The 23,363-nt window shown below is 38.9% G+C and overlaps 1 protein-coding gene and 1 pseudogene across 1 annotated transcript in view; one reads left to right on the top strand and one right to left on the bottom strand.

Moving 5' to 3' along the window:
- RALGPS2 (Ral GEF with PH domain and SH3 binding motif 2) overlaps window positions 1–23,363 on the bottom strand; it is a 183,128-nt gene that overhangs the window by 144,808 nt on the left and 14,957 nt on the right. The window lies entirely within an intron of this gene.
- On the top strand, window positions 19,969–21,377 carry LOC105526400 (annotated as a pseudogene).

The following is a 23,363-nucleotide window of genomic DNA, read 5'->3' as shown; positions in this document are numbered from 1 at the left end:
AAAAAAAAAAAAAAAAATTAAGTCTTTGAGAGATATGGGATTATGTAAACTGACCAAACCTACTGGCACTCCTGAAAGAGACAGAGAAGAAGAAAACCACCTGGAAAATATATTTGAGAAAAATAATTCAAGAAAATTTCCCTGATCTTGCTAAAGGGATAAATATCCAGGTACAAGAAATCCAGAGCACCTGTGAGACACTATCCAAAAAGAACACCACCAAGGCATATCATCACCAGACTGTCGAAGGTCAATGCTAAGGAAATAATCTTAGAGACAAATAGGGAAAAAGGTCAGATCACGTACAAAAGGAACCCCATCAGTCTAACAGCAGAATTTTCAAGTTACAGAGTGGCACACTGGATAAGAAAAACAAGACCCGGACAGGCGTGGTGGCTCACATCTGTAATCCCAGCACTTTAGGAGGCCGAGGCAGGCGGATTTCGAGGTCAGGAGATCGAGACCATCCTGGCTAACACAGTGAAACCCCGTCTCTACTAAAGGATACAAAAAATTAGCCAGGCGTAGTGGCGAGCGCCTATAGTCCCAGCTACTCGGGAGGCTGAGGCAGGAGAATGGTGTGAACCCAGGAGGCGGAGCTTGCAGTGAGCTGAGATTGCGCCACTGCACTCCAGCCTGCGCGACAGAGCGAGACTCCGTCTCAAAAAAAAAAAAAAAAGACATACCCAAGACTGGGTAATTTATAAAGAAAAGATGTTTAATCAGCTCTGATTCTACAGGCTGCACAGGCTTCTGCTTCTGGGGAGGCCTCGGGACACTTACAATCATAGCAGAAGGCAAATGGGAAGCAAGCATATCTTCACATGGCCAGCAGGAGAGAGAAAGCACAAAGTGGGGATCTGTTTGTCTTACACAATGTCAAACATCCAGATCTCATGAGAACTTTATCATGAGACAGCACTAGGGTGATGGTCCTAAAGCATCAGAAACCACCCCCAAGATCCAATCACCTCCCACCAGGCCCCACCTCCAACACCGGGCATTACAATTCAACATGAGATTTGGGTGGGGACACAGAGCCAAACCATATCAGCCTATATTCAGCATTCTTAAAGAAAAAAATTTCTAACCAAGAACTTCATATGTAGCCAAACTAAACTTCATAAGCTAAGAAATAATATCCTTTTCAGAAAAGCAAATGCTAAGGGATTTCGTTACCACCAGATCTGTCTTACAAAAAGTCCTGAAGGCAGTGCTAAACATGGAAAGGAAAGACAATTACTGGCCACTATAAAAATACACTTAAGTACACAGGCTAGTAACACTATAAAGGTACCACACAAGGCTGCATAACAACCAGCTGGCAACATGACAAAAGGAAATAATCCACACATCTCAATACTTACCTTGAATGTAAATGGACTAAATGCTCCAATTAAAAGGCACAGAGTGGCAAACTGGATAAAGAAGCAAGACCTAATTGTATGCTGTCTTCAAGAGACCCATCTCAAATGCAATGGCGCCCACAAGCTCCAAGTAAAAGGATGGAGAAAAATGTACCAAGCAAACAGAGAAGAGAAAAAAGCAGAGGTTGCTATTCTAATTTCAGACAAAACAGACTTTAAACAAAGATTAAAAAAAAAAAAAAAGATAAAAAAAGGGCATTACAAAACGGTAAAGGGCTCAGTTCAACAAGACCTAACTATACTAAATACATACACACCCAAAACCGGAGCAGCCAGATCCATAAAGCAAGTTCTTAGAGACCTATGAAGAGACACAGACAAACACACAATAATAGTGGGAGATTTCAACACCTCACTGATAATAGGCAGATCATTCAGGACCTGAACTCAACACGTGATCAAATAGACCTAACAGACATTTACAGAATATTCTACACAAAGACAACAGAATATACATTCTTCTCATATGAACAAGGCACATACTTTAAAATCAACCCACAATCAGACATAAAACAATCCTCATTACATTAAAAAAAAACCCAAAATCATACAAAGCATACTCTCATACCACAGTGTAATAAAAATAGAAATCAATACTAAAGAAATTCAGTCGAAACTGTATAATTACATGAAAATTAAGCAATCTGTTCTTGAATGACTTCGGGGTAAATAATGAAATTAAGGCAGAAATCAAGAAATTCTTTCAAACTAATGAGAACAAAGTACGAAGGTACAAAAATCAGTAGCATTCCTATACACTAACATCCAAACTGAGAGCCAAAGCAAAAATGTAATCCCAATCACAATAGCCACAAAAAGAATTTAAAAACTAGGAATACAGCTAACTAGAGAGGTTTACTATCTTTACAATGAAGATTATAAAACACTGCTCAAAGAAACAGAGAGGACACAAACAAATGGAAAAGCATTCCATGTTCATGGCTAGGAAGACTCAATATTGTTGGCCAATGGCCACACTGCCCAAAGCAATCTAAAGATTCAATGGTATTACTATCAAACTACCAATGACATTCTTCACAGGATTAGAAAAAACTATTTTAAAATTCATGTGGAACCTCAAAAGAGCCCAAATAGTGAAGGCAAACCTAAGCAAAAAGAACAAAGCAGGAAGCACCACATTACTCAACTTCAAACTATACCACAAGACTACAGTAACCAAAACAGCATGATACTTTTACAAAAACAGGCACACAAACCAATGGAACAGAACAGAGGGCACAGAAATAAGGCCATACACCTACAATCTGATCTTTGACAAAGCTGACAAAAACAAGCAATGGGGAAAAGACTCCCTATTCAACAAATGGTGATGGGGTAAGTAGATAACCATATGCAGAAGACTGAAACTGTACCCCTTCCTTACACCATATACAAATACAAAAATCAACTCGAGATGGAGTAAAGACTTAAAGGTAAAACTTAAAACCATAAAAACCCTGGAATGATAACCTAGGAAACACCATTCTGGACAAAGGCCCTGGCAAAGATATCATAACAAAGACTCCAAAAGCAATTGCAACAAAACTTGACAAATGAGACCCAACTAAACTAAAGAGCTTCTGCACAGCAAAAGAAACTATCAGAGTAATTAGATACCCAAGAAAATGGAAGACAATATTTTCAAACTATGCAACTGAAAAATATCTAATATCTAGAATCTATAAGGAACTTAAACAAATTTACAAGCAAAATACAGCCCCATTAAAAAGTGGGCAAAGGACATGAACAGATACTTCTCAGAAGACCTAAACATGGGCAATGAGCATATGAAAAAATGCTCAACATCACTAATCATTAGAGAAGAGCAAATCAAAAGCATAATGAGATACCATCTCACATCAGTCAGAATGGCTATTATTAAAAAGTCAAGAAATAACAGATGCCGGCAAGGCTGCAGAGAACTGGGAATGTTCATACACTGCTGGTGGGAATGTAAATTAGTTCAGCCACTGTGGAAAGCAACTTAGCAATTTCTCAGAGATCCCAAAGCAGAACTGCCATTCAACCCACAATCCCACTATTTGGTATATACCCAAAAGAACATAAATTGTTCCAACACAAAGACATATGCACATGTATGTTCACTGCAGCACTACTTGCAATTGCAAAGACATGGAATCAACCTAAATGCTCACTAACAGTAGACTGAATAAAGAAAATATGGCACATATACATCATGGAATACTACACAGTCATAAAAAAGAGTGACATCATGTCCTTTGCAAAAACATGGATGGAGCTGGAGGCCATTATCCTAAGTGAACACAGGAACAGAAAACAAAATATTGCATATTCTCACTTATAAATGGGAGTTAAACACTGAGTACAGTGGGTACAAAGAGGGGAACAACTGACACCAGGGCCTACTTAAGGGTGGAGGGTGGAAGAAGAGTATTGAGAAACTACCTACTGGGTATTATGCTTATTACCTGGGCAACAAAACAAATCTGTACACCAAACCCCTCAAAACACAATTGACCTACATAACAAGCCAGCATACATACCCCTGAACCCAAAATAAAATAAAATTTAAAAATCAATCAGAGCTTCTGGAATTAAAGAACTTAAGAAATTTAAAAACAGGAGGCCAAGGTGGGTGGATCATTTGAGGTCAGGAGTTTGAGACCTGCCTGGCCAACATGGTGAGACCCCATCTTTAGTAAAAATACAAAAATTAGTCGGGCATGATGCCATGTGCCTGTAATCCCAGCTACTTGGGAGGCTGAGGCAGGAGAATCATTTGAACCTGGGAGGCAGAGGTTGCAGTGAGCCGAGATTGCGCCATTACACTCCAGACTGGGCAAAAGAGCGAGACTCTGCCTAGAAAACAAACAAACAAACAAACAAACAAAACACAATTGAAAGCTTTATCAATAAACTGAACCAAACAGAAGAACGAATTTCAGAGCTTAGAGACCAGAGTCCCAAACAAACCCTGTCATGCAAAAATAAAGCAAAAAGAATTTGTTAAAACAAACAAAGGCGGGCTGGGTGTGGTGGCTCATGTTTGTAATCCCAGCACCTTGGGAGGCCAAGGTGGGCAGATCACTTGAGGCCAGGAGATCGAGACCAGCCTGGCAAACATGGCTGAAACCCTGTCTCTACTAAAAACACAAAAATTAGCCAGGCATGGTGGCACATACCTGTAATGTCAGCTACCTGGGAGGCTGAGCCACAAGAATCGCTTGAACCTGGGAGGCAAAGGTTGCGGTTAGCCCAGACTGTGCCACTGCACTCCAGCCTGGGTGACAGAGCAAGACTCTCAAAAAAAAAAAAAAAAAATTAAGTCTTTGAGAGATATGGGATTATGTAAACTGACCAAACCTACTGGCACTCCTGAAAGAGACAGAGAAGAAGAAAACCACCTGGAAAATATATTTGAGAAAAATAATTCAAGAAAATTTCCCTGATCTTGCTAAAGGGATAAATATCCAGGTACAAGAAATCCAGAGCACCTGTGAGACACTATCCAAAAAGAACACCACCAAGGCATATCATCACCAGACTGTCGAAGGTCAATGCTAAGGAAATAATCTTAGAGACAAATAGGGAAAAAGGTCAGATCACGTACAAAAGGAACCCCATCAGTCTAACAGCAGAATTTTCAAGTTACAGAGTGGCACACTGGATAAGAAAAACAAGACCCGGACAGGCGTGGTGGCTCACATCTGTAATCCCAGCACTTTAGGAGGCCGAGGCAGGCGGATTTCGAGGTCAGGAGATCGAGACCATCCTGGCTAACACAGTGAAACCCCGTCTCTACTAAAGGATACAAAAAATTAGCCAGGCGTAGTGGCGAGCGCCTATAGTCCCAGCTACTCGGGAGGCTGAGGCAGGAGAATGGTGTGAACCCAGGAGGCGGAGCTTGCAGTGAGCTGAGATTGCGCCACTGCACTCCAGCCTGCGCGACAGAGCGAGACTCCGTCTCAAAAAACAAAACAAAACAAAAAAAAGCAAACAAACAAAAAGAAAAGACCCATCCATCTGCTATCTTCAAGTGACCTATCTTACATCTAATGACATCCATAGGCTCAAAGTAAAGAGCTGGAGAAAGATCATGCAAAGGGAACACAAAAAAGAACAGGGGTTACTATTCTTACATCACAGAAAACAGACTTTAAGCCAACAACAGTAAAAAAAGACAAGGGCATTACAGAGTGATAAAATATTCAATTCAACAAGACTTAACTGTCCTAAATATATACACACTCAAAATTAGAGCACCCAGATTCATAAAACAAGTACCTTTAAACTTAAGAAAAGACTTAGCCACACAAGTAGTAGTGGGAAACTTCAATATCCCCATGACAACATTAGATCATTGAGGCAAAAACCTAAAAAATTATGGACTCAAATTTGACACAGACCAACTGGACCTAACAGACACCCACAGAATACTCCATCAACCATATGCTCCAGAACAGGACAAGGATGCCCACTATCACCACTGTTACTCAACACAGTACTGGAAGTCCTAGCTAGGGCAATCAGACAAGAGAAAGAAAGAAAATGCATTCAACTTGGAAAGGAAGAAGGCTAATTATCCTTGTTTACAGATAATATTATCTTATTTTTGGAAAAACCTAAAGACTCCACCAAAAAACTATTAGGACTGATAAACATTGAGTAAAGTTGCAGGGTGTAAAACGAACATACAAAAATCAGTAGCATTTCTGTATGCTAATAGTGAACAATCTGAAAAAGAAATTTTAAAAAGTTATCCCATTTATAAGAACCACAAATAAAATTAAATACACAGGAAGTAACTTAACCAAAGAAGTAAAAGATGTCTACAATGAAACTATAAAACACCGATGAAAGAGATTGAGGAGGATGCCAAGAAAAATGGAAAGATATTCCATGTTAACAGACTCAAAGAATCAATATTTTTAACTTGTATACACTAACTAATTTATAGATTCCACGCAATGCAATCCCTATCAACATACCAATAATATTCTTCATGGAAATAGAAAAAACAATCCTAAAATTTATATGGTACCACAGAAGACAGAATAGCGAAAGCAATCCTGGGGGATGGGGGGAAAGAAAAGAACAAAACTGAGGAATCCTATTACTTGACTTCAAATTATACTACAGAGCTACAATAACCAAAATAGCTTGGTACTGGCATAAAAACACACAAATTATACTACAGAGCTACAATAACCAAAATAGCTTGGTACTGGCATAAAAACACACAAATAGACCAACTGAACAGCATAGAGAATCCAGAAACAAATCCATACACCTACAGTGAACTCATTTTCAACAAAGGTGCCAAGAACATTCATTGGCAATGGGGAAAGGACAGGGCTGGGAAAACTAGCTATCCATGTACAGAAGAATGGAACTAGACCCCTAAGTCTCACCTTATACAAAAATCAAACCAAAATACAGACTTAAATCGAAGACCTCAAACTATGAAACTACTATAAGAAAACACTTGGAAAACCCTCCAGGGCATTGGTCTGGGAGAAAATCTATTGAATAACACCCCATAAGCACAAGCAATTAAAATAAAAATGGACAAATAGAATTACATCAAGTTAAAAAGCTTTTGCACAGCAAAGGAAACAGTCAACAAAGAGAAGACTCACAGAATGGAAGAAAATATTTGCAGCCTACCCATCTGACAAGGGATTAATAACTAGAACATATAAGGAGCTCAAACAACTCTACAGAAAAAAAAAATCTAATATTCTGATTTTTTTAATGGGCAAAAGATCTGAATAGACATTTCTCAAAAGAAAACATATAAATGGTAAAGAGGCATATGAAAAAGTTCTCAGTATCACTGTAAGTGTCCATCAACAGATGAATGAATGGATAAAGAAAATATGATACATATACATCATGGAGTACTATTCAGCCATAAAAAGATTGAGATCCTGTCATTTACAACAACATGGATGGAACTGGAGGTTATTACGTTAAATGAAATAAGTCAGACACAGAAAGATAAACATTTTATGTTCTCACTTATTTGTGGGAGCTAAAAATCAAAACAATTGAACTCATGGAGATAGAGAGTAGAAGGATGGTTACCAGAGGCTGAGAAGGGCAGTTGAGGGGATGAGGGCGGGGTGTGGGGTGGGTAAGGAAATGACAGATAATGAGTATAAAAAGAAAGAATGAGCAAGACCTAGTATTTGTTAGCACTACAGGGTGACTATAGTCAGTAATAATTTAATTGTACATTTTAAAATAACTAAAAGAGTACAATTGAAAATAACTAAAAGAGTATAATTGGATTGCTTGTACAAAGGAAAAATGCTTGAGGGGATGGATACCCCATTTACCATGATGTGATTATTACTCACTGTATGCCTCTATCTAAATATCTCATGTACTGCCTAAATGTATACACCTACTATATACCTCCAAAAATTAAAAATTAAAAGAATCAATGAAACCAAAAGTTGGTTCTTTGAAAGGTTATATGAGATTGACAGACCACCAGATAAACTAAGAAATGAGATCCAAATAAGCACAATCAGAATTGACAAAAGTGACATTACAACCAATTCCACAGAAATACAAAAGATCCTCAAAGACTATTATGAACACCTGTACACACACAAACTAAAAAATCTAGAGAAAATGGAATTCCTGGAAATTCCTGGAAAACCACAACCCCCCGCAAGACTGAATTAGAAAGAAACTGAAACCCTAAACACACCAATATCAAATTCTAAAATTGAATAATAAAAAACCTACCAACCAAAAAAGGCCCTAGACCAGACGGATTCACAAATTTTACCAGACATACAAAGAAAAACTGGTAACAGTCTTTCCGAACCTACTCCAAAAAATCAAGGAGGGGGGACTCCTCCCTAACTCATTCTATGAAGCCAGCATCACCTTGATACCAAAACCGGGCAAAAATACAACAAAACAAGTAAACTACAGGCCAATATCCCTGATGAACATAGATGTAAAAATCTTTAACACACTACTAGCAAGCCACATCCGCAGCACACCAAAAAGTTAATTCACCATGATTAAGCAGGCTTCATTCTTGCGATGCAAGGTTGGTTCCACATATACAAATCAATAAATGTGACTCACCACATAAACAGAATTAAAAATAAAAACCCTGTGATCATCTCAGTAGATATAGAATAAGCTTTTGATAAAATCCAACATCTCTTATGATAAAAACCCTCAAAAAAACTAGGCATCAAAGGAACATACCTAAGAGCCATTTATGGCAAACCCACAGCCAATCATACTGAACAGACAAAGGCTAAAAGTGTTCCCCTTGACAGGTGTAACAAGACAAGGATACCCACTCTCACTTAACATAGTACTGGAAGTCCTCGTCAGAACAATCGCACAGGAGAAAGAAATAAAAGGCATCCAAATAGGAAAAAAAGAAGTCCAACTAGCTCTCTTCACTGACCATGTGATTCTATACCTAGAAAACCCTAAAGACTGCAAAAGGGATCCTACAACTGATAAATGACTTCAGTAAAGTTTCAAGGTACAAAGTCAATATACAAAAATCATAACATTTCCATACACCAATAACGTTCAAGATGAGAGCCAAATCAAGAACACAATTCCATTTACAATAGAACAACAACAAAATACCTAGGAATACACAGAAACAAACAAACAAATACCAAGGAGGTGAAAGATCTCTACAAAAACTACGAAACACTGCTGAAAGAAATCACATGACGCAAACAAATGGGTAAGCATTCCATGCTGCTGGTTTGAAAGAATCAAAAAAATTAAGAAGGAGGGACGCCTCCCTAAACTCATTCTATGAAGTCAGCATCACCTTGATACCAAAACCTGGCAAAAACACAATAAAACAACTAAACTACAGGCCAAATAGCCCGTGGTAAACAAACGACATGGCCAAATTAAAATGGCCACATTGCTCAAAGCAATCTGCAGATTCAATACTATTTCTATAAAGCTACAAACATCCCTTTTCACAGAACCAGAAAAAAACTATTCTAAAATTCACATGGAACAACAAAAATCCAAAAATACAAGCAATCCTAAGCAAAAAGAACAAAGTGTGATGCATCACATACCTGAGTTCAAACTATACCATAATGCTACCGTTAAGTAACCAAAACAGCATGGTACTAGTACAAAACAGACATATAGACCAATGGAACATAATGGAGAACCCAGAAATAAAGCCAACAGCTACAGCCATCTGATCCTGTATAATAAAGCTGACAAAAATGAGCAATTGGAAAAGTCTTCCTATTTAATAAATAGTGCTGGGATAGCTGGCTAGCCATATGCAGAACAATGAAATTGTACCCCTACCTTTCACCACATACAAAAATTAACAAGATGGATTTAAAGATTTAAATGTAAAACCTAAAATTATAAGAATCCTAGAAAAAAAATCTAGGAAACACCATTCTGGACATGTGCCTTGGGAAATAACTTATGACTAAGTCCTCAAAAGCAAATGTAACAAAAACAAAAATGGACAAGTGGGACCTAATTAAACTAAAGAGCTCTTCCACAAGAAAACAATCAACAGGGTCAACAGATAACCTATAGAATGGGAGAAAATACTGACCAACTACGCATCTGACAAAGGTCTAATATCCAAAATTTATAAGGAATGTAAACAATTGAACAAGCAAAAAAAAAAAAAAAAGGGCAAAAGATACAAACAGACACTTCCCAAAAGAAGACATACAAGTGGCCAAGAAACATGAAAAAAATGTTCAACATCACTAATCATCAGAGAAATGCAAATCAAAACCACAATCAGATACCATCTCACACCAGTGAGAACGGGTATTATTAAAAAGTCAAGAAATAACAGATGTTGGAGGCTACGGAGAAAAGGGAAGGCTTATACACTGTTGGTGGGGATGTAAATAGTTCAGCCACTATGGAAAGCAGTTTGGAAATTTCTCATATAACTTAAAACAGAACTACCATTTGACACAGCAACCCCATTACTGGGTAAACATTCAAAAGAAAATAAATTGTTCTTACCAAAAGACACATGCACTCATATGTTCATCACAGCACTATTCACAATAGCAAAGACATATAGAATCAAGCTAGGTACCCATCAATGGTGGACTAGACAAAGAAAATGTGGTCCATGTACACCATGGAATATTATGCAACCATAAAAAAAGAATGAAATCATGTCCTTTGCAGCAACATGGATGCAGCTAGAGGCCATTATCCTAAGCAAATTAACACAGGAACAGAAAAGCAAATACTGCCATGTTCTCACTTATAAGTGGGAGCTAATCAATGAGTACTCGTGGACATAAAGATGGCCATGATACTGGGCACTACTAGAAGGAGGAGTGAGGGAAAGGGGGAAGGGTTGAAAAACTAACTACTGGGTACTATGCTCACTACCAAGGTGATGGGATCAATCATACCCCAAACCTCAGCATCACACAATATACCCCGGGAACAAATCTACTACACAAGTACGCCACGAATGTAAAATAAAAACTGAAATTAAAAAAGAAAAAATCACACACACATTGAAAAAAAATAAAAAGAAAAAAGGAAATGTGACAAAATGTTAAAAACTGGTGAGCTGGCCAGGCACAGTGGCTCAAGCCTGTAATCTCAGCATTTTAGGAGGCCAAGACAGGCACATCACCTGAGGTCAGGTGCTCAAGACCAGCCTGGCCAACATGGTGAAACCCCATCTCTACTAAAAACACAAAAATCAGCCAGGCATGGTGGCATTTGCCTGTAGTTTCAGCTATGAGGGAGGCTCAGGCAGGATAATCACTTGAACCTGGGAGGCACAAGTTGCAATGCACCACTGCACTCCAGCCTAGGCAACAGAGTGAGACTTCGTCTCAAAACAAACAAATAAACAAACAAACAAAAACTGGTAAATTTAGGTAGAAGGTATATAGGAGTTCTCTTATTATTTTGAATAATTTTATATGTCAACTTGACTGAACTACATGGTGCCCAGACATCTGGTCAAACACTATTCTGGGTGTGTCTGTGAAGGTATTTCTGGATTAGATAAAAATTTGAATTAGCAGATTGAGTAAGGCAGATTGCCCACCCAGTGTGGCAGAACTCATCTGTTGAGGGTATGAATAGAACAAAAAGGCTGAACGAGTGCTTTAACTGAACACTGGTGTTTTCCTCCCTTTGGACTCAAGACTGAAACATCAAAACTCTTCTCAGGTCTAGAACCTGCTGGCTTCTGGACTAGAACTTATACCACTGGCTCTCCTGCTTCTCAGGCCTTCACACTCAGTCAGGAATTACATATTAACTATTTTGGGTCTCCAGCATACCAATGGCATATCTTGGGACTTCTCAGCCTCCAGGATCATGTGAGCCAATTCCTTATAGTATATACAAGAAAGCATTTAGTATGTGTAATTAATTATGTAGTATGTGTAATGAATAAGGATTATATATATATAAAATAAAATATATATACACATCCTATTCACTCTGTCTCTCTGGAGAACCCTAACACACTATTATTTTAACTTTATTATTAGTTTGAAATTATTTAAAAATAAAAAGGGAGGGAAACTGTAAATTCTCCCAAGTTATACAGAAGCTCCTCAACTTAAAAACCTTCCACCTGCAGGCTGGGCACGGTGGCTCACGCCTGTAATCCCAGCACTTTGGGAGGTCGAGGTGGGCGGATCACGAGGTCAGGAGATCGAGATCATACTGGCTAACATGGTGAAACCCCATCTCTACTAAAAATACAAAAAATTAGCCGGGCGTGGTGGTGGGTGCCTGTAGTCCCAGCTACTTGGGAGGCTGAGGCAGGAGAATGGCATGAACCCGGAAGGCGGAGGTTGCAGTGAGCCAAGACTGCACCACTGCACTCCAGCCTGGGCAACAGAGCGAGACTCTATAAAAAAAAAAAAAAAAAAAAGAAAGAAATAAACCTTCAACCTGCACATTTTCATAGAAACCAACAAAGTTACACACCCAATAAACAGTACAACTCTAATGCAGGTACTGTTAAAACTGAAGTGTTTTATGGTCTTTTCCTCCTGTTTAAAGCATTTGGTACATAAGTATCTCTAACTCCACTCCATAATAAGACAGAGACGCTTGGTCCCCAACATTTTTGTTTGATAGTATTATGGTGAACGTTATGCTACAACATAAATTTTAAAAGAAAAAGTACAACTGTTACCACCAACAGATGGCGTTAGTGATCACTTGTTTAGCGTCAATCTGGACCTGAGACAAAATAGGCTGAAGAACAGCTTTTTGGACCTAAGCTCATATATCCATAAATATTTTTGCCTCATGTTAATAATACAGATGAATATTATTTAGGAGATGGAAGATATCTTAGAGATCTCAACTTAGGGTGCATTTCAAACCCCAGGTCTTCTCTAATTTTAATACCTGCCTCGTCTCAGGGCCCATGTCCCAACCCCGAATACCATAGAGAATCATGGCTGTAGGAATTCATTGTAAAGTGATGAGAAAGTGTTGCATCTTTCAAATGTGTAAGAATGAAAGAATATGAAGGCAGAAAAAAAAAGGACAAATTTGCTAACCCACTGCTTTGTTCCAATCCTGATTTTACAAAAGACAACACCAATCCAACGCCAAGGTCATGTGATCTTGCCAAGGCCACATAACCAATTAATGGCACAGGTAGATCTTAAATTCAAGTCTTCCGTTTGCTAATCCTTGGCACTTTCCGTCCGCCCTTCTTGAATGTTTAAATGCTATGGAAATGTGTGAGTGGCCGGGTGTAAAATAACTAGTTTCTCTCCTTCTTCATTTCTAATAAAAGTTTTTTAGTTGAATAAGATGACAAAGGAAACAGTATGTACAAAGGAACAGTGAAATCCCTTCTCATATTCAGTGGACTGCCAGTAGTTCAAGTACAGTACAGAGGGTAAATGCAAACGGAGGTGGGAAGCATCAGGAATTGAGTCTGAAGAAATAAAGGGCAATGTTTGTCACAATAATAGAAAAGCCTGGACTGTATACAATGAAAAGGTAGAGTCCATATCAATGGACTATTAAATTATATCTCACAAATTCCATTCAGACGGATATACACAGAAACAGAAAGACAGAAAGAGAGAGAGACCATACTGAATTCAAAGTCTCAACAAATGGATACCTAAGCAATGACTTCAACTACAATAGACCCTTGGTATAAGTTTATGAAGTATTTTTTCCAAGACAACTTGAAAGATTTCCAAATTGGAGAATACTACTATGGCATATAAAACATTAAAGTGTAATTATTTTTTAACTCCTACAGACCTTTAATGATTCTAAGAAGATTGAAATAATTTATACTTATTCACATTACTATGTAAACTGTAAAGGTGACTCATATGAATCATGAATTAAAGCCATCACGAAATGTTACATTTTACTCTTTAATTTACTCTAAATTCTTCCTTCTACAGCTATTGCTTTTTGCTACTCTTTGATCACCAGCAAGCAGCAGGAGTTGGCTCCAGCTGTAGAAAGATGGTGCTGGCAACAAAAGTTACTATGGCCAGGCCACATGGCTCACACCTGTAATCTCAGCACTTTGGGAGAGGGAAGTGGGAGCGCCACTTGAGCCCAGGAGTTCAAGACCAGCCTAGGCAACAAAGCGAGACCTCCATCTCTACAAAAAAAAAAAAAATTAAAAATTAGCTGGGCATGGTGGTTCATGCCTATTGGAAGTCTGGGGTGAGAGAACTACTTCAGCTTGGGAGGTCAAGGCTGCAGTGGGCCAAGACTGCACCACTGCACGCCAGCCTGGGCAACAGAGTGAGACCCTATCAAAAAAAAAAAAAACAAAAATTACTCTACAAATAGTAGAGATTAGCAAATCACATTGAGATTTACCTACTAGGTAGTAGACTAGGACCAATCTGGGCTCAGCAAATTACAAACTATCATATGCCATGCATCCTCCCTGTCATTCATGGAATAGTGAGAACCCACAATTATAAGTGTTAATTTGTGAAAGCCAGAAATCTATTCTATCAGAAACTGACTAGAAAAAAAAAAAAGTTTTTTGCTCTAATAGTAAAGATCCCTCTGGTCTTTTAAATGTAACAATACCTATAACAACATAAATACTTGCATAGTGACTTGTAGCTTACCCACACACTTTAATTTCATCAGAAGGATTTCAAGAAATGTTCTAGTAAATTTATGACCTAGTTTTTCAGCAGAACATTTTTATTAAGAACTAAGAGTACCAGGTCTCTGAACGTACACTTACTCCTTCCTGCATAAGTTCCGGAGGCCACCCAATGACCAGAAGAAGGGAATTTCCTGTATAAGTACTGAGGTGTTAGGAGATTCAAACACTGTTCATCATTTATTCTAACACCCCTCCAAGATAAATATTATTATTTATCAACAATGTAATCAATTTAAGAAACTGATAATCAGTTTAGAAAAGGAGGCTTAGAGAGGTTCAGAAGGTTATGGAATAGTGTTCTCTCTCAAGAAGAGCAAATAAAGCTTTCCAAGAAATCTTCCTTCCATCTTCCTCCCCACTCCGAAAAAAGGTGTCCCTATTTGTTTCATTTGCTAGAATTTCTTCATATTTACTTCTGTCTGCCAAGGAAGAGATGTCAGGAGTATCTTCACAGAGAATCTGATATCTGAGATGAGTCTTAACAAGTAGAAAATGGGCATATGGAAGGGAAATTTATGGTAAGGGCAAGCCTGGCACGAGGAAATGCTATTTGCAAAGCCACAAGAATGGAAGAAATTGCCACAACGGAGGAATGTTGGTTCTTTGTAGAAAAAAGCACAACGGGTTGGGGAGGGGGAGTGCATGGGGTGTGTATGTCTGTGTGTGTGAACATGGAAGATAAATTACAAAGATAGACTCTAGCCAGCTCATGAAGCACTTACAACAGCATGGAAAGAAATGTACTTCAATGTAAATCAAGATTTCCTAACTAAGAGACATACATAAAACTTTAGGGCCATATATTGCCCAATTCCCCCAAAGTATGAAAACTGTGTACATGAACACACACAAAAATAAACTCATTTTCCTGGATCCACAGCTATTAGCGATTTTCAAAGGGACTCAGGAATAAAAAGCAGTCAAGAACCACTGCTCTGGGTGACTGGGAGTCCCTGCATAATTATAGACAGAGAAGTGTACCACAATACTTTTATTTTAGAAAGGTAACTTAGGTAACATTTGTGGACATTGATGAATTTGAGAACCTTAAATGCAGAAGGAGCAATAAGGAGGTTATTATCCTACTGCAGCCAAGAAATTATAAATAAGAACATTAAAAAACCTAATTCCAGAGACTTTTCAAAGTAAAAGTGCCTGAATTCATCAACCAGCTGCATGCAGACTGTGAGAGAGAAAAAACCTAAGGTTGCCTTATTCTACTTCTTAAAGTTCACATCATTCACTTATTACATACCATCATCAGTAAAAGCCATCAAACACAGCACAGTAGCTGCAAGTAAAAGGCTACCACTCTCTTTTATTTGCAGTAAGCCACCACTGGAAAATAAAGCAGAAAATGTCAAATATCCCAAAGAGGAAACACTGGTGGCCTAGAACAGCGTTTGGCAAACTGGCCCACAAGCTAAATCCAGCCCCATTTTTGTAAATAAAATTTTAACAGAACACAGCCACTCATCCATTTATGTGTTGTCTATGGCTGCTTTCACACAACAAAGGCAGAACTGAATAGCTGCAACAGAGACTTGCATGGCCTGCAAAGCGCAGATTATTTACTCTTTGGGCCTTTAGAGGTTTGTCAACCTCTCACCTAGAACAAAAATGGATAGATTCTACTTCAGAAAGTACTGTTTTATTTATTTATTTATTATTTATTCATTCATTATTTTTGAGACAGTCTCACTCTGTCACCGAGGCTGGTGTACAGTGGCGTGATATTGGCTCACTGCAACCTCAACCTCCCAGGCTCAAGAGATCCTCCTGCCTCAGCCCTCCAAGTAGCTGGGACTACAGGTGTGTGCCACCATGCTCGACTAATTTGTGTGTGTGTGTGTGTGTGTGTGTGTGTGTGTTGTTGTTGTTGTTTTTGTAGGGATGGGGTTTTGCCACACTGCCCAGCCTGGTCTTGAACTCCCGAGCTCAGGCAATCCGCTTGCCTCAGCCTTCCAAAGTGCTAGAATTGCAGGCATGAGCCACTGCACCCAGCCAGAAAGCACTGCTTTAGTGCAATAGATGTGAGTAATACGCAAAGTAAGGTACTTTCTACCTCCATGCATGGATCAAATCCAGTCATATAGCCATCAGTCTTCTGGAGAAGCTGTAGATAACTACAATAGCAGTAAGCTACTTCTAAGATCCTCATCAAACTGAATTTACAAAATCCCAAGAATTACTCCGTTTAGAAAAATACCACTCCTCAAAACGCAACATATTAGGGGCCAACGTTTCAAACCAATTCAAATCATCGTCCTTCCCCCTATTCTTCCATTCATATCTACCTTCTCTCTCCTCAAGGTTCTCTTTTAAAATGGAAAAAGAAGAAAATACTAAAGATCCAAGGGTTATCAGTAAAACTGCTAAAGTTAGATCTAAGAACCAGGATCTTGGCCTATTTATGGAACACTGGAAAAAAAGCTGGCTAGGCAGGAATTCAAAATTAATAAATCTTAAATCTAAATTTCAGATTTTGAATAGCCATCAATTATTTTTTAAAAAAACGAATTTTTAGTCTATCAATTAAAGTTAAGCTCTACTGGTGGCCTCTATCAGACTAGGTTGGGGAATGAGGTGTACAAGTGGTAATATTTCAACATTTTTTTTCAAAGGATATGAACACAAGTACTGCAACACATCCAAATAGAACTCCAGGTGGCTACCCAAAAATAATTATTTCATGAATCAAAGAGTCTCACGAACACATCATCCACACATTCCCAAAGGCCTAATACACAATTTTCTTAAAAGGTTTTTGTTTAGCAACTTGTTTTGGCAGTAACATATTCAACACATGAACGTGTAATAACACATGATTAAATAATAAACAACTAAAATTGACTTTAGATACTCCAAATCAGGGTTTCTCAACTTTGGCACTGCTAACATCTGGAACTAGATAATTCTTTGTTGAGGAGGACTTTGCTGTGCATTGCAGGCTGTGTGGAAGTATCTCTGGCCTCTACCCAGTGGATTCCAGTAACAGCTGTGAAATCAAACGTCTCCAAGACGACCGTCTCCAGTTGAAAACCACTACTCCAAAGGAATTTTATTTCTTAACGATTTCTAAAAACAAAATTTCTTTCAACTTTTTCTGCTTTGTATATATTAAAGTATATGAAAAACAAAGTAATGATGCATGTGATAGTTAACACTGAGTGTCACCTTGATTGGATTGAAGGATACAAAGTATGGATTCTGGGTGTGTCTGTGAGCGTGTTGCCAAAAGAGATTAACATTTGAGACAGTGGGCTGGGAAAAGCAGACCCACCCTTAATCTGGGTGGGCACAATCTAGTCAGCTGCCAGTGTGGCTGGAACATAAGCAGGCAGAAAAATGTGAAAAAGAGACTGGCCTAGCCTCCTAGCCTACTCCTTTCTCCCATGCTGGAGGCTTCCCACCCTCAAACCTCAGACTCCAAGTTCTTCAGTTTTGGAACTCAAACTGGCTCTCCTTGCTCCTCAGCCTGCAGAGAGCCTATTGTGGGACCTGGTGATCCTATGAGTTAATACTTAATAAACTCCTCTTAATATATATATATCTATTCCATTAGTTCAGTCCCTCTATAGAACCCTAATGCATGTTATATAAAGTTTTTAATCAATCTTTTATCATTTTCTATCTGTAGTAAATCTTTATTGCATTTTTTTTTTTTTTGAGACAAAGTTTTTGCTCTGTTGCTCTGGCTGGAGTGCAATGGCGTGATCTCGGCTCACTGCAACCTCTGCCTCCTGGGATCAAGTGATTCTCCTGCCTCAGTCTCCCGAGTAGCTGGCATTACAGGCACCAGCTAATTTTTGTATTTTTAGTAAAGACAAAGATTCACCATGTTGGCCACACTGGTCTCAAACTCTGGACCTCAGGTGATCCACCTACCTTGGCCTCCCAAAGTGCAAGGATTATTAAGCTTGAGCCACCGCACTCAGCCTGCATGAATTTAAAAATTTTTAAAAACAGATTTGGTCCAAAAACAAAAGCTAAATTTTAGTCTATCAATTAAGTGATAGACTAAATGGGTTGTTGGTGGTGTGTACCTGTAAGCAAGAGGACAGCTTGAGCCTAGGAGTTCAAGACTAGCCTAGGCAACATAGCAAGACTCCATCCCTATCAATGTAAAACAAACAAAAAACAACAACAAAAACCCTTTATATATATAGGTTACATGCAATAAATTATATAGTTCAAAATATATATATAGTATACACCTATGAAAAATCAAGATAAGGAACATAATTAGTCACCCCCAAAGTGCCTACCTTTTTTTTTTTTTTTTTTTTGAGATGGAGTCCTGCTCTGTCGCCCAGGCTGCAGTGTAGTGGCCGGATCTCAGCTCACTGCAACCTCCGCCTCCCAGGTTTACACCATTCTCCTGCCTCAGCCTCCTGAGTAGCTGGGATTACAGGTGTCTGCCACCACAACTGGCTAATTTTTGTATTTTTAGTAGAAATGGGGTTTCACTATGTTGACCAGGCTGGTCTCAAACTCCTGACCTCAGGTGATCCACCTGCCTCAGCCTCCCAAAGTGCCGGGATTACAGGCGTGAGTCACCGTGCCCAGCCAGTGCCTGCCTTCTTTTGCTCTGCATAATTATTTTGAGATTCATCCCTGTTGTTGTGACAATCAATAAACAGTTCATTCATTTATATTGCTAAATAGTATAGTTACATCACAATTTATTTATCCATTTTTTCCAGTTTGTGACTATCATAAATAAAGCTGCTGTGAACATTAGTGCATGGGTCTTTTCAGTAAATACCTAGGAGTGGAACTGCTGGTAGGTGTACGTTAAGGTTTTTGTTTTTTTGGTTTTTTTTGAGATAGAGTCTTACTCTGTTGCCCAGGCTGGAGTGTAGTGGCGCAATCTTGGCTCACCACAACCTCCGCCTCCCGGGTTCAAGGGATTATCCTGCCTCAGCCTCCCGAGTAGCTGGGATTATAGGCATATGCCATGACGCCTGGCTAATTTTTGTGTTTTCAGCAGAGACAGGGTTTCACCATGTTGGCCAGGCTGGTCTCGAACTCCTGACCTCAGGTGATGCACCTGCCTCAGCTTCCTGAAGTGCTGGGATTACAGAAGTGAGACACGGTGCCCAGCCTGTATGTTAACATTTTAAGAAACAACCAAACTGTCTCCTAAAGTAGTTGAACCGTTTTACAGTCCTAACAGCAAAGTATAGAGTTCTAGTCTTTCACATCTTTGCTAACACGTGGTATGGTCAGTCTTTCAGGTAGGTAGTGCTAGTTCACTGATTTTGGTTCCCATTTCTTCAGTGACTATTAACATGATAATTAATATAATACAGGCTCTCCGTGGATCGTGCAGGGCCTGAGCCTCTCTGCTGGAGCAGGGTTTGCTCACGCCAGCTTGCTCCTGCTGCCATGCCCACCACCACTGAGTGGGAGTTAAAGGAGTTGGATGCTCAGCATCGCTGGCAGCCGCTGTACCTGATGATCACAGTTGTCTTAAACTGCAAAATGCTGAGAATGATTATATTAATGCCAGCTTAGTTGACATAGCAGAAGCACAAAGAAGTTACATCTTAACACAGGGTCCACTTCCTAACGCATGCTGCCATTTCTGGCTTATGGTTTGGCAGCAGAAGACCAAAGCAGTTGTCATGCTGAACCACATTGTGAAGAAAGAATCGGTTAAACATGCACAGTACTGGCCAAAAGATGACCAAGAGATGCTGTAAAGAAACAGGATTCAGTGTGAAGCTCTTGTCAGAAGATGTGAAGTCGTATTATACAGTACATCTACTACAAATAGAAAATATCAACAGTGGTGAAACCAGAACAATATCTCACTTTCATTACACTACCTGGCCAGATTTTGGAGTCCCTAAATCACCAGCTTCATTTCTCAATTTCTTGTTTAAAGTGAGAAAATCTGGCTCGTGGAACCCTAACCATGGGCCTGCAGTGATCCACTGTAGTGCAGGCATTGGGCACTCTGGCACCTTCTCTCTGGCAGACACTTGTCTTGTTTTGAAGGAAAAAGGAGACGATATTAACATTAAACAAGTGTTATTAAACATGAGGAAATACCGAATGGGTTTTATCTCAGACCCCAGATCAACTGAGATTCTCATACATGGCTTTAATATAAGGAACAAATGTATAAAGGGAGATTCTAGTATACAGAAATGATGGAAAGAACTTTCTAAGGAGACTTATCTCCTGCTTTTGATCATTCACCAAACAAAATAATGACTGAAAAATACAATGGGAACAGAATAGGTCCAGAAGAATAAAAACTGACAGGTGACTGATGTACAGGCCTTTCTTCTAAAATGCAAGATACAATGGAGGAGAACAATGAGAGTGCTCTACCGAAATGTATTTGAGAGGACAGAAAGGCCACCACAGCTCAGAAAGTGCAGCAGATGAAACAGAGGCTAAATGAGAATGAACGAAAAGAAAAAGGCCAAGATTGACAGACACCTAATATTCATGACTTGAGAATATTCTGCAGCTATAAATTTTGAACCACTGATGTGCAAAAGCAAGACCTGAAGCCCACTCTGGAAACTAAAATGAGGCTTGCTAACCCTCTAGATTGCCTCACAGTTGTTTGTTTACAAAGTAAACTTTACATCCAGGGGATGAAGAGCACCGACCAGCATAAGACTTTGCAGAACCTTTAATGTGATGTGTTGTTAAGTGTTTATAATACATGTATGAAACACAGAAAGATATACAAGAAACAAATTAGGAAAGATTACTTTGTATTGTACTGCCATTCCTACTGTATTTTTATACTTTTTGGCAGCATTAAATACTATTGTTAAATAAAAATATATATATATAAAGACTAAACATCTTTTCATATACTTAGCATATCTTCTGTGGTGAGGTATCTATCAAATATTTTGCAGATTTTAAAAAATTGGATTGTTGGTGTTTAGTTGAGAGTTCATTAGTATATATTCTATATACAAGGTCTTAATTACGCATTTGATTTGCAAGTATTTTCTCCCATCCTACAGCCTGTCTTTTCATTCTCTTAAGAATTCTCTTTTTGGCCGGGCATGGTGGCTCACACCTGTAATCCCAGCACTTTGGGAGTCTGAGGTGGGTGGATCACCTGAGGTCAGGAGTTCGAGACCAGCCTGGCCAACATAGTGAAACCCCATCTCTACTAAAAATACAAAAATCAGCCAGGTGTGGTGGGTGGCACATGCCTGTAGTTCCAGCTACTTGGGAAGTTGAGGCAGGAGAATTGCTTGAACCCAGGAAGTGAAAGTTGCAGTGAACCAAGATCACACCACTGCAGTCCAGCCTGGGTGACAGAACGAAGCTCAAAAAAAAAAAAAAAAAAAAATTCTCCTTGGAAGAGCACATTTTCAATTTGATAAAAAAAATCATTTTATCAATGTGCTATTTTATGGATCATGCTTTTGGTGTTATAACTAAAAATAATTTTGCCTGACTCAAGATAAAGATTTTGTCCTAATTTTGCCAAAAGTTCGTAATTTTAGGCTTTACCATTTAGATCTTTGATTCATTTTGAGTTCATTTTCACAAACAGTGCAAGATATAGACTGAAGTTCATTTGTCTGCATTTGGATATCCAATTGTGCCAGCATTATTTGTTGCATAGACTATCCTTTCTCTGCTGAACTGCCTTTGCACCTTGTCAAAATTCAGTTGTCCATTTATGTACTGGCTTACTTCTGGATTCTGTTCTATTCCATTGATCTATTTTGCCATCCTTATACAAATACAACATTGTTTTGACCACTTCAGATTTATAATAAATTGTGATGTTAGATAGCATTAGACCTCCAACTTTGTTGTTCTTTTTTCAAAGCTGTTTTGGCTATTCTACGTCCTTTATGTTTCCACATGAATTTCAGAATCAGCTTGTCAATTTCTATCCCCCCCGCCCCAAAAAAAGCTTGCTAGCATTTTCATTGGAATCGCATTGATCAATCTAGGGATAATTGTCATCTTAGCAACAATGACTCTTCTCACCCATAAACAAAGAATATCTCCCCACTTATCTAAGTCTTCTTTACTTTCTTACTATAATGCTGTGTAGTTTACAGTATTTCATATCTGATACTATTATCAATGGTACTGGTTTCATTACATTTCAATTTCTAACTGCTCATTGCTAAATAAATACAATTGATATTTATAGACTGACTGTAATCCACAACTTTATTAAATTCACTTAGTCCCAAAAATTTTGCAGCAAATTCCATCAGATTTTCTACAGACAATCACGTCATCTACAAAGAAGATATTTTACTTCCTCCTTTCCAATCTGGATGTCTTTTCTTTTTGAGATGGAGTCTCACTTTGTCGCCCCGGCTGGAGTACAGTGGTGCGCCCTCCCAGTTTCAACTGATCCTCCTGCCTCAGCCTCCTGAGTACCTGGGATTACAGGCACCCGCCATCATGTTGGGTTAATTTTTTTTGTATTTTTAGTAGAGACAGGGTTTCACCATGTTGGCCAGGCCGGTCTCGAACTCCTGAACTCAAGTGATCCACCCCTGCTCTCCAGCCTCTCTAAGTGTTGGCATTACAGGCGTGAGCCAGCACACCCAGTCTATTTATTTTTCTTGACTGTATTGGCTGCAATGCAACTCCAGCACACTGTGAAACAGAAGTGGTGAGAGTAGCCATCTGTTTTGTTGCTGGTCTTACGGAAAAAGCATTTGGTCTTTCACCATTATAACCTTGGGCAAGTTGGTTAGCCTCTCTGTGCCTCAGTTGCTACATCTTTACAGTGAAGGTAACAGAAACATCCAATGAGTTAATACAGG

The sequence above is a fragment of the Colobus angolensis genome, unplaced genomic scaffold (genome assembly GCF_000951035.1).
Source record: "Colobus angolensis palliatus isolate OR3802 unplaced genomic scaffold, Cang.pa_1.0 Scaffold59, whole genome shotgun sequence".
In the NCBI taxonomy this organism is placed as follows: domain Eukaryota; kingdom Metazoa; phylum Chordata; class Mammalia; order Primates; family Cercopithecidae; genus Colobus; species Colobus angolensis.
The sequence above is the reverse complement of the archived record's forward strand: the minus strand, read 5'-3'. Positions and strand labels throughout refer to the sequence as shown.